This window comes from Triticum urartu, chromosome 2 (genome assembly GCF_003073215.2).
Source record: "Triticum urartu cultivar G1812 chromosome 2, Tu2.1, whole genome shotgun sequence".
NCBI lineage: Eukaryota > Viridiplantae > Streptophyta > Magnoliopsida > Poales > Poaceae > Triticum > Triticum urartu.
In genome coordinates, this window is record NC_053023.1 from 726,494,237 (window position 1) to 726,506,089 (window position 11,853).

Here is an 11,853-nt window from a genome sequence, read left to right on the forward strand (position 1 = left end):
GAATAAACAGATATTTAATTTAGTTTGGAACAATTTGGATTTTTTTTAGGTGATTGTGATCTTCTGACCAATTTTAGGTTTAATAGATGAGCATGGTGATTATTATATTGGTGGATACATGAATCTTTAATAAATTTAGAACAATTTGAATTTAGTTATACGACTATGATCTTGAGGAGGAGATAGTTAAAGATGTTTGGTGTATCAATTAATCTTGAATAATTTGGATTTAGCTAGGTGATTGTGATGTTGAACCAAATTTCTGTGTGCTTTATGAAATTTTAGTTGGAATTAGTTAGGTGATTGTGTCTTGAGAAGATAATCAAAGATATTTCGTGGATTATGAGATTTTAGGTCTAGTAGATGAGCATGGTGATTATTATATTGGTGGATAAACAAATATTTAATTTTGTTTTGAACAATTTGGATTTAGTTAGGTGATTGTGATCTTTTGACCTAATTTTACTGTGGATTATAAGGATTTGGGTGGATTTAGTTAGTTTATTGTGATTTTGACAAGCTAGTAAAAGATGTTCGGTGGATTATGTGGATTTAGGTCTAGTAGGTGAACATGTTGATTATTATATTGATGGATAAATGAATCTTTGATAAATTTGGATTTAGTTAGGCGAATGTGATTTTGAACCAAATTTTATGGTGGATTGAGATTTTTTATGGATTAGATAGTTGATTGTGATCTCGAGGGGATAGTCAAAGATGTTTGGTGGACTAACTATTCTTGAACAATTTGGATTTAGTTGGGTGGTTGTGATACTGAACCAAATTTCACGCTGGGTTATGAGATTTTAGGTGGATTTAGTTAAGTGATGGTCTTGAGAATATAGTCAAAGATATTTGGTGGACTATGAGGTTTTAGGTTTTATAGATGAGAATAGTGATTATTTTATTGGTGGATAAACAAATCTTTAAATTAGTTTGGAACAATTTTGGTTTAGTTAGGTGATTGTTATTTTTCAACAGATTTATGGTGGATTTGAGGCTTTTTTGGATTTAGTTAGGTGGATGTGACCTTGACGAGATAGTCAAAGATGTTTGATGAATGATGTTAATCTAGGTCTAGTAAATGAGCATGGTGGTTTATTATATTGGTGGATAAATGGATTTTCAATAAACATGAAGCAATTTGGATGTAGTTAGGCGATTGTGATCTTGAACAAATTTCACGGTGGATTATAAGATTTTCAATAGATTTAGTAAGTAGATTGTGATCTTGAGGAGATAGTCAAAAATGTTCGGTGGATTAGTTAATTTTGAACAATTTGGATTTAGTTAGGTGATTGTGATATTGAACCATGTGCCAGAGCCATGAGTTGGTTGCGAGATCTTATGGGTTTCACCTCTAGCCTACCCCAACTTGTTTGGGACTAAAGGCTTTGTTGTTGTTGTTGTTGTATTGTGATATTGAACCAAATTTCTCTATGGTTTATGAGATTTTCGTTGGATTTAGTTAGGTGATTCTGTCTTGAGATGATAATCAAAGATGTTTGGTGGATTATGAGATTTAGGTCTAGTAGATGTGCATGGTGATTACTATATTGGTGAATAAACAAATATTTAATTTAGTTTGGTGATTGTGACCTTTTGATAATTTTTTACAGTGGATTATGAGGTTTTAGTTGGATTTACTTAGGTGATTGGGATCTTGACGAGCTAGTAAAAGATGTTTGGTTGATTATGTGAATTTAGGTCTAGTAGGTAAGCATGTTGGTTATTATGTTCATGGATAAATAATTTTTTAATGAACTTGGAAAATTTTGAATTTAGTTCGGCGATTGTGATCTTGAACCAAATTTTATGGTGGATTATGAGATTTTTGATGGATTAGTTAGTTGATTGTGATTTTAAGGAGTAGTAGTCAAAGATGTTCGGTGTTTTAATTAATCTTGAACAATTAGGCTTTAGTTAGGTGATTGTGATATTGAACCATATTTTTGTGTGATTTATGAGATTTTAGTCGGGTTTAGTTAGGTGATTGTGTCTTGAGATGATAATCAAAGATGTTTAGTAGATTATGAGATTTAGGTCTAGTAGATGAGTATGATGATTACTATATTGGTGAATAAACAGATATGTAATTTAGTTTGGGACAATTTGGATTTAGTTAGGTGATTGGGATCTTGATGAGGAAGTCAAAGATGTTTGGTATATTAATTAATCTTGAACAATTTGGATTTAGTTAGGTGATTGTGATATTGAACCAAATTTCTATGTGATTTATGAGATTCTAGTTGGATTTAGTTAGGTGGTTGTGTCTTGAGAAGATAGTCAAAGATGTTTGGTGGATTATGAGATCTTAGGTCTAATAGATGAGCATGGTGATTATTATATTGATGGATAAACAAATATTTAATTTAGTTTGCAAATTAGATTTAGTTAGGTATTGTGATCTTTTAACCTTATTTCACAGTGGTTTATAAGGTTTTCGTTGGATTTAGTTAGGTGATTGTGATTTTGGAGAGCTAGTATAAGATGTTCGGTGGATTATGTGTATTTAAGTGTAGTAAATGAGCATCTTGATTATTATATTGGTGAATAAATGAATGTTTAGTAAACATGGAGCAATTTGGATTTAGTTAGGTGATTGTGATCTTGAGGAGATAGTCAAAGATGTTCGGTGGATTAATTTTTCTTGAACAATTTGGATTTAGTTAGGTGGTTGTGACATTGAACCAAATTTCTCTGTGATTTATGAGATTTTAGTTGGATTTGGTTAGCTGATTATGTCTTGAGATGATAATCAAAGATGATTGGTGGATTATAAGATTTTAGGTCTAGTAGATGAGCATGGTGATTACTATGTTGGTGAATAAATAGATATTTAATTCAGTTTGGAACAATTTGGATTTAGTTAGGTGATTGTGATCTTCTGACCAATTTTAGGTTTAATAGATGAGCATGGTGATTATTATATTGGTGGATAAATGAATCTTTAATAAATTTGGAACAATTTGAATTTAGTTATATGACTGTGATCTTGATCCAAATTTTATGGTGGATTATGAGATTTAATTCGCCTGCCCTCTGCCTCTTCGTCGAGGAGCATGCATTGTGCGGTGGTGCAGCGGCTCGTGCGGCGTGCGGTGGCCTCAGAAGGTGGGCGCCGACATGTGCAGCTTGTGCACAATGGCGACTCCACGCATCTCCTGCGCCCTGCAACCATATATTTTAAATTGGTAGGTATTCCAGGTAGTTAGCTTATTATGGACTATACCTACTTTTGATGTTTGAACTCCGATACTAATTTATGTTATTGTTGCATAGGTGAATGGTGCTTTAGCTTCAATGACCAATTTTATTGCTAATATTTTTCCCACTGGAAGTATCAAAGAATATACAACTTGGTATGGAGAAGTTTCCTTATGGGGAAATAAAGATTCTTGTATGCAGAACTATTTGGGCTCTCGCAGCTGTATTAGTTGGTTTTAGTTCTCAGATTTTTACTTTGCCTTTTTTGGCAAAAAATTGGATGGTATATGAATCTGAGATCTGGACCTCAAGTTCACTGCTTTCCTTTTCATCTACAGTCGCAAGGAAGAGTAGGAAGATCAGGCAGAGAGGGTTTCACATACCTCTTCTACACTGACAAGTCTTTGCTTTCCAGGATTGCCATGGTGAGCTGCTGCTGTAATGCTTTAATTTTCTTTTGTTTTGATGGCTAGATGAGATTTGTGGTGAAAAGTCTCCTTTATTTTGTTTACTTACAGATCTTGAATGAGCGATTGATAATTTTGCTGGATAGGTTAGAAATCTAAATAATAGACATTTTAAAGGATGTAGTTGTTAAACATGGAAACCCAAGAAAAATATATAGCTTACTTACAGTGTTGTTTGATCCATCGCTCTGCGGCAGGCTCACTGATGGACTTGAAATATGCCTAATCTTGGACTGCAGTTCTTGCATGTTGTTGGTGAGTTTCTTTTATTCTATATTTAGGGGGCTCTAAGCTACTGAATTAGGAAGTATACAGTTATGTTGGCTATTGCAGGGAGCTTTGGATGGTGGTCTTGATATTCTGCACAGTGACAAGAGATTTGCTGGCTTCAAGAAGGATAAGAAGCAGCTGGGCGCTGAGATTCACCGGATACATCTATGAAGGTCATGTTGCTGACTACATGAAGGTGAGTTGGACTACATGAAGGTGAGTTGGATCCATTGCCTTCGTGGTATTATAATGCCATTTCTTCACTCCCTAGGGCTATTGTTGTTGTATACATGAATTCTTTCTGGAAGATATATCTGGGCCTGATTCACCCATATAAAGTATCCTAAAGCAGTGTACTTTGTTCTTATTTCTGAAGCAACTTATCGAATTTCGTTTTAACTTCTGCCCTACCTTCTCCTCTCTCCTTTTCCCCACCCTCCCATCACTACTTGTCAATCCCTTCTTCCAGATCTCTCTTCTTCTCTCTCATGTACCCCCCTGCTGGTGAACAGAGAGGGATGAATCCGGCCACCAGGGCAAAAGATCAGGGTGGATCCAAGCCATCACCGCCTCTCCTTTACTGCCTTGGACGATGGCCGCCTCCCAGGTGCAGTCAATGTGGAGGCCAAAATCGAAATTGCGAAAGAGAAGTGATGCCTCCTCCTCTGAGCTGCTGCATCACCGTGCCCCTCTGGTGGCTTGCCTGCTTTCAGAACGAAGAGGTGGTGGCAGGCGGAGGAGGGAGCATGACCCTGGGATGGACGCAGTGGAGCACAACCAGGTGATAATTGGGTGGGAGCAAAAAGGGGAGCAGGCAATGACCCTTTTTAAATTTGGCTTCGGTAAGGAGAGCAGGCAATAACCCTCTTTCACTTTCATGTCGGTAAGGCCAGAATGACAGGCCTAAGCTCCTGGTGATATCCTACTCCACTCAGTTTTTTCTTCTTCCATGCCTACACGGATCTATTTTTTTTAGTTTAAACCTGTCTAAATTTCTGTCATATCAAATCTTTTGAAACAATGTGCTACTATTATTATTACTGAACTGTGTCAATCTGTTTGTTTTTTGAAGTGGGAAGGGATGAATTGAACAAGAATGAAGGACGACGTGTTTGTTCTTCAACCATTTCCCTCTGAAACCTAGGTTAGGACTGTCCCCTGTTAAGTGTGTGGTTTTACCTGCTACTATATTAGTCATGCAGACATGTTCAATGTTCGACTGTTTCTTGCCTCTGAAACCCAAGTTAGGATTGTCCGTTGTTAAGTGTGTGCTTGTACCTGCCGCTAAATTAATCATGCACTTTCATTTTGGTTGCAGAAAATTGGGGGAAATCATGGCTAGAGCATATGTGAACTTGGCCTCCGGTCATTTAGTCAGGTTTCTGGTTCTGCTTGGGAGAGTATCAAGTGTTTCCCGTTTGTTTATTTAAATAATTTGTATCTAATTCTTGTGAAGTAGATCGTGCTTGGGAGAGTAGCATGTGTTTCCCAGCAAGCATGTTGCTTGCTGGTTTTAGATTATTGATTTAGTTACATGCATAGAACCTTTTGGACGGTTGGCTTGGCTGTTCGGATCTATTTTTATACAGGGAAAACCGTATTCCAATCATAAAACTGATACAACGGGCACACTAATATGACTGCTGTACTTTGATATCGACCATTTGATTATTCAGGAGATATGTATCAAAAGAAGAAAAAAAAGGTGTGAACCATTTGATCGCTGGGTAGATGTGTGTTAAGGAAATAAAACAGACAACATGTTTGTTCCTTTGGATATATGTTGTCAAACAGAAAATTCTTTTTATTTATCGGGGCAAAAGAATTGTTGTTTGAGTTATAAGTCTTGGCTACCTCCGCTTGCTTTTCGATGTTCAGTTCACTAATTCCCTGCTCTTTCCTTAATTTCTCCCTTCTAGATTATGCTTCACTGTCAACTATCCGCAAGAATGAGAGCTCTCCGGGATGAGGATGTCATCCTGCCAGCTTGCCGCCGACGACAACAAACCAGATAGGTTGGCCAAGCTGCTAGGACAAATATGAAGACGAACTGGTGAGTAGTGTAAGTGAACATTATTTGCTGTTTTTCTTTCCGGCGTGGGTTTACTAAACTTTCTATATATGAATTTCCCCTCATATTTTCTTCCTGGGTTGATAAGAACTGAACAATATAATTTGGTCTCTCGTGTCCAATACTCGCTTCAATGTAGGACGACTACATTGTCAAGGATAGTTCTAACAACTGAATCTTATTTATCGAACTTTCTTTATGGTGGCCGTGCTTGAATTTCAGCAATGAAAACCTCTGTAGTTGAACCATTCAAGAAAATGGGCACTGTTACCATGATAGGTGCCAGTGGGAAATTGCAATGCCTAGGTAGCAATATGGCAGTGCTATTGAATCATTTTAATTACCAACTTGACCATTCTTTTTAGCGCTTTATTGCTGTTTCTAACCCCCTAATGTTTATTTGTGATTTTTTATTGTACATGATGTGTTGTTTGTTAGTTATTGCACAGTTTTCTTGCTGGTTGTGAGGTTGATAATTATTGTCTTCAGCGAGTTCATTGATTTTTTATCAGTGGTAGGATTTCGGGAAAGTTGTTGAATGGTCTGCGAAGCTCATCATGTGATGTGAATGCAATATGAAGCTCATCAGTCCAGTAGTACAAGTTAGCATCATTTCTCATCGTTCTTAGGACTAACAAGGAGACCTACCTTCATGTTGCTCTTTCAACATTCCTAATCCATTTAGCCATCCTTGGGAAATGCTTGACAGTTAGACATGATAACTGTACTTCTATTTTTGCTTCTCTGGTTATTTTGCTAAATTTATTCTGGGTTTGGCTGTTTGCAACCAGAATGCTAATGTTCAGATGTGTCACTCGAAAATTAGTATACGGCTCATGCAATTAAGTCGTATTGTATCTTGTGAAGGTTACCGAACGGCAGAACATTTTAAAAAGAGTTGCTTTATTTGTAGTTAAAAAAGGGATCGAGTTGCTTAGCACTATTGCCAAAATTCAGAAGGGATTCACATATTTGAAGAAGGCTGACCGCAATGAACCATCAATACTTAGCACGCCTATGGAAACGCTGAGGGTTCGTATGTATAAATGTGTATATAGCTTAACTGGAGTGATTGCAGATTTGCAACACCCTCTTAACGTTAAGAAGAACAACCGTATAATGCTGAACTTTCAATTATTCCTGTAACTAATGAAAACAATATTACTCTGGTGTTTGCTTGCTATGAAAAATGAGGTCTGGTACTAATCTGTTTATAAGCAGAATATTATTCCAGATTGAGTATTATTCTGTTTATAAGCAGAATATTATTCCAGATTGAGTATATTTTGGGACAGAGGAAGTATATCATAATATCCAACAAATTAAATGTGAATATAGGGTGAGCGTGTCCGTGTTTGATCCAACTTCCTTAGTGATCCTTCCGTCCAAGTTAACCGATCAGAGAAGAATTGATCCGACCCACTCTCTGAATGAAGTGCAAAGCTAGAAAAGAAAAACTTCACCCAAGCCATGTTTCTAAAAGTCACCTGAAAGAAGCTTTTTGAGTTTGGACTTTGCACTTCTGTTTTTGTCCCTCCAATTTTCTCATGTACATTACTGCATATTCAAACTTGTAGTCCAAGAAAAGCTTTCTACCCAGGCACCACTAGAACAGTACTCATCTGTAAAATAGAAGCAACTTATAGGAGTTATACAGATTACATAGAATATATTAAGTTCCAAAAATAAATGGAATGATACAACGTATATGTCCAAAGGAATTGAGCATAAATTGCATCCGTGTTTGCTTTGACCTGCAGCTGTCCAAGAAATTACTAAGGAACTGATATATAGACATGGTTGAAAGGCCCTTGGTCTATTTGCTCGCACTTTCACTATGTCACCTTACAAGACACACACGCACGATGTCATCTTTGACAAAGTTGTACAACCTGAACTTGTGTTTCACCATCCAGAGTGTTTTTTTTTGCTGCGCCCCCCCTCCACACTACTGGACATTACAGCACCCATGTCAGTCGTGTGGCCAGTGTCTTCGTCCTCTCGCCGAACTCGAAGATTTTGGTGATGCAAAACCTCCCAGCTCCCAGCTACACAAAGCTACAGTCTAGCATCACCAAGGATGCCGCCGTTGGAAGGGTCGCTGTACCTGATGGTGGAAATGTTGGTATGGGGAGGCGGTGCCAGTGCGGCAGTGCCAACCTTCCAGCTTGCCGCCGCTGGAAGGGTCGCTGTACTTGAGTTGAGGGCCTCGAAGTTGCAGGGATTGCGGCTTGCAGGGTAGTTGCACATAACGTAGAGGACGGACATGACCACGGCCGTTGTCGGAGGCGTCGGGGTCGGCGGTGGAGAAGCGGATGGGCTTGTTTCCTTTGGGACTGCTGAGGCATGGGATCGGCTGGATGAAGGCGGCGTCAATGTCGTACAGGACGGTGTGCCCCGCCTCGTCCGCCGCCTCGTCGATGGAAGGGAAGGAAATCGAGCATGTTGTCGTCTGAGTCCGAGATGGATCGTCGAATCTGAGCCTGGGCGGAGGCACCCGCGAGATGCTCTCCATCCATGGCGGCAGCACGGCCGACGTCGACGGCAACACCGTATTCAGCTCGGATGGCGGTGATACTGCGGCTGCTTGGGCTTCCGCCGTGGATCCGTAGAACAGCTGCTCGATGAACGCGTGCTGTCGATCGACTTTCGCACGTTGTAGTGTCGATCGACTTCTTAACCCAGCACGTACGTCTCGGCCGCGTAGGAGAGGACTTATTAAACACGTGAAAAGTTTCCAGAAAAAAAACGAGACTTAAGCACGTCTCTCGTGCATGACGGCAATAATTAAGCTCCACGCATGCATGACGTCACGGCCGATGGTGCACGCGTTGTCTTCGTGCATCCATGCATCATGCAGGACGGCGAGGCTGCACCTGTACCGGCCGCGACCTTTTTTTTAACACAGTACAGACGCAAGCACTCATATAAATGCGCATACACTCATCCCTATGAACGCACATACGCACACCCTATCCTTATGAGCACCTCCGAAAGACTGAGCCGGCATATTATCTTGAGATTTTACGAAGTTACTGTAGGCGCCTCGTAGTCGACGGGAACGTCTCCTCCCACTGAAAGCGTATCGCCGAAATTTCTGAAATAAATCCAAGATAAATGCAAGCACTAGGATTTGAACCCTGGTGGGTTGGGGATACCACTGTTCACCTAACCATCTCAACCAGAGGTTGGTTCGCCCTGCCGCGACCCTTGGTTGAGGCAGATACATACGGAAAAAATCCATTTCAAACCCTGAACTTGTAGACGTTTGGCGAAACGAACCCTCAAGTCAAAATCCCGGTCGCCTCGTAGTCGACGGAAACGTCTCCTCCCACTGAAAGCGTATCGCCGGAATTCCTGAAATAAATCCAAGATAAATGCGAGCACTAGGATTTAAACCCTGGTGGGTTGGGGATACCACTGTCCACCTAACCATCTCAACCAGAGGTTGGTTCGCCCTGCCGCGACCCTTGGTTGAGGCAGATACATACGAAAAAAATCCATTTCAAACCCTGAACATGTAGACGTTTGGCGAAACGAACCCTCAAGTCAAAATCCCGGTCGATTGCACTCTCAACTATGCAATCCCGGTCTAAATCAAACCTTCAAGTCGTTTGGATGGCTGGGATTTCGCTGAGGGCACACAGCCACACACCTGCACCCCGCTGGGCCGGCCCGATTTAGTTTTTTTCTGTTAAGAAATAAAAATTCACAAAGGGCTTCTGCTGGCCTGGCCCGCTTTTGTTTATTGTTAAAAAAAGTGCATGGTGTGCCTTGAACACGCGACCCAGTGCTGGTGCTGTTTCTTTTTGCTTTCTGTTACCTTGTTCGATTCTTTTTTTTTTCTGTTTACAAATATTTGTTGTAAATAAAAATTCACAAAGGGCTTCTGCTGGCCTGGCCCGCTTTTGTTTATTGTTAAAAAAGTGCATGGTGTGCCTTGAACACGCGACCCAGTGCTGGTGCTGTTTCTTTTTGCTTTCTGTTACCTTGTTCGATTCTTTTTTTTTCTGTTTACAAATATTTGTTGTAAATAAAAACATAGAACTGACTGCAAAAAAACATTTTCTTACAAAGAAGTTCAAGCGGTGAGCAAAAATTCTGAAACAATAGAAGCGCTGAAGCGGAATCGAAGCTGCAACCTCTTACTTAATTCTAGCAAGACTAGCCAGACGGGCTAGCGACCTCAATGGAAATTGTAGCAGCGCCACTCTTAAAGTAGAAACGACAACGGCAACTCTTTAAAAACATTCAACATTTTTATAATATAAGTTGAACAAATTTTAAAATACAGTAAAAGTTTTTGTAAAATAATACTGAAAAAATTTAAAACATACAAATGAACATTTTATACTATACGTTGAAAAATTTCTTAATATACAATGAACAAAATTTAAATACACAGTGAGCATTTTCTAATATATTTTGAACAATTTAATAATATATACTGAACATTTTCGTAATATATGACGATCTTTTTATAAAGCAAGGTGAACTATTTCATAATATACGACGAACATTTCCTTAATATGATGAAGTTCTTATAATATGCAGTGAATTTTTTTTGTAATACGCAATAAAGAGAAGAATAACAGAAACAGAAAATAAAAAAGAAAACGTAGAAGAAAAAATGAAAGGAGAAAAGAAACCAAAACAAAAAAAACGAAACAAAACAACTGGAAACCGGCCAAAAGAGTGGAAAACCTCGAAGCCAAAAACCATTGAAGAAAATTGAAAAAAAAAGGAAGAAACAAGGAAACAACAGCGACCAAATCCGTAGGTGGGCCCGTGCAAGTTGTGAGTCTCTTCAGCGAAGGCTCATCCTTTTGACGGCTGCGGGCGTCAAATAGGATCCGGCGCAAAGAGCTACAGAAAAATAAAAAATATTTTTTGAGCAAACAAAAATATAAAATGGGCTGGCCTAGCGTGGAAGACGGGTGCTCCTTGGCCCACCAGCTAGACAAATCCCGGTTGACATTTCTCAGGGTTTGATTTAGACCGGGATTGCATAGTTCAGGGTGCAATCGACCGGGATTTCGACTTGGGGGTTCGTTTCGCCGAACGTCTACGAGTTCAGGGTTTGAAATGGACTTTTTCCGATACATGCCTACAACTGGATCGAAGGCATGTCACGACTGACAAGGCGGGCTAGGAAGCACCACAGGCTGGGCCCAGCGGTCAGAGGCTGCATGAGGGGGAAAAGGTGTAAACCGCGTGCAGTGTGGACCTGGTCGCTGCTGGTAGCGAGTGTGGGATGTGTGTGGGTTCTTTTTGAAAGAAAGTTCGAGCTTTAGAGAAACTCCAATGGGCCGACCCAAACGGACGGTACAATTGTCCGCTTTTTATCCATTTGGATCGGCCGCTTGCCCGGCGTCCGCCCAATTTTGCATTTGGGTCGGCAGTGCGCCCAACGCGCCGACCCATTTCATGTCCGCACTCAATTTTTTAAAAAGGCCCGCGGCCACAGATCATGCCAGCGGCCATAGATCATGCCGACACCATGCCAGCGCCGGTATACATTGCCGGCTTCAAAAAATATCACAGCAGTTCATGATGGCGCACTCGCTAGCGGCCGACACACATGCCAGCGCACAAAAGGGGGGTAGGACTTGAGTTCGACCACGCCATCGTGGCCTCGTGGTCATGCCAGCACACAAGCCGACATACAAAAAAGGAAGGCGCTCACGACCACAAGATCACTCGTCGATGAACTTGAGCATGTCGGCCAGCATCTTCTCGAACCACGACCTCTTCCTTGGTGACGGCGGCGTTGAGGAGGCTGTGCTGGCTACGGTTTAACCCTAGCATGTAGGCGCCTCCCTCGCTGCTGCTGTGACG

The 11,853-nt window shown here is 40.4% G+C and overlaps 1 long non-coding RNA gene across 2 annotated transcripts; it reads left to right on the forward strand.

Annotated features, from left to right (window-relative positions):
• The first annotated feature begins 3,254 nt into the window (after nucleotides 1–3,254).
• Nucleotides 3,255–6,089, forward strand: LOC125534409. Of its 2 annotated transcripts, XR_007294473.1 has the most exons (6): nucleotides 3,255–3,362; nucleotides 3,546–3,632; nucleotides 4,008–4,140; nucleotides 4,457–5,088; nucleotides 5,263–5,322; nucleotides 5,864–6,089. It is a non-coding gene; the product is annotated as an uncharacterized LOC125534409 (long non-coding RNA). The 2 variants fall into 2 exon arrangements; XR_007294472.1 differs by lacking the exon at nucleotides 5,864–6,089 and having other exon boundaries at nucleotides 5,263–5,730.
• Nucleotides 6,090–11,853: the final 5,764 nt, after the last annotated feature.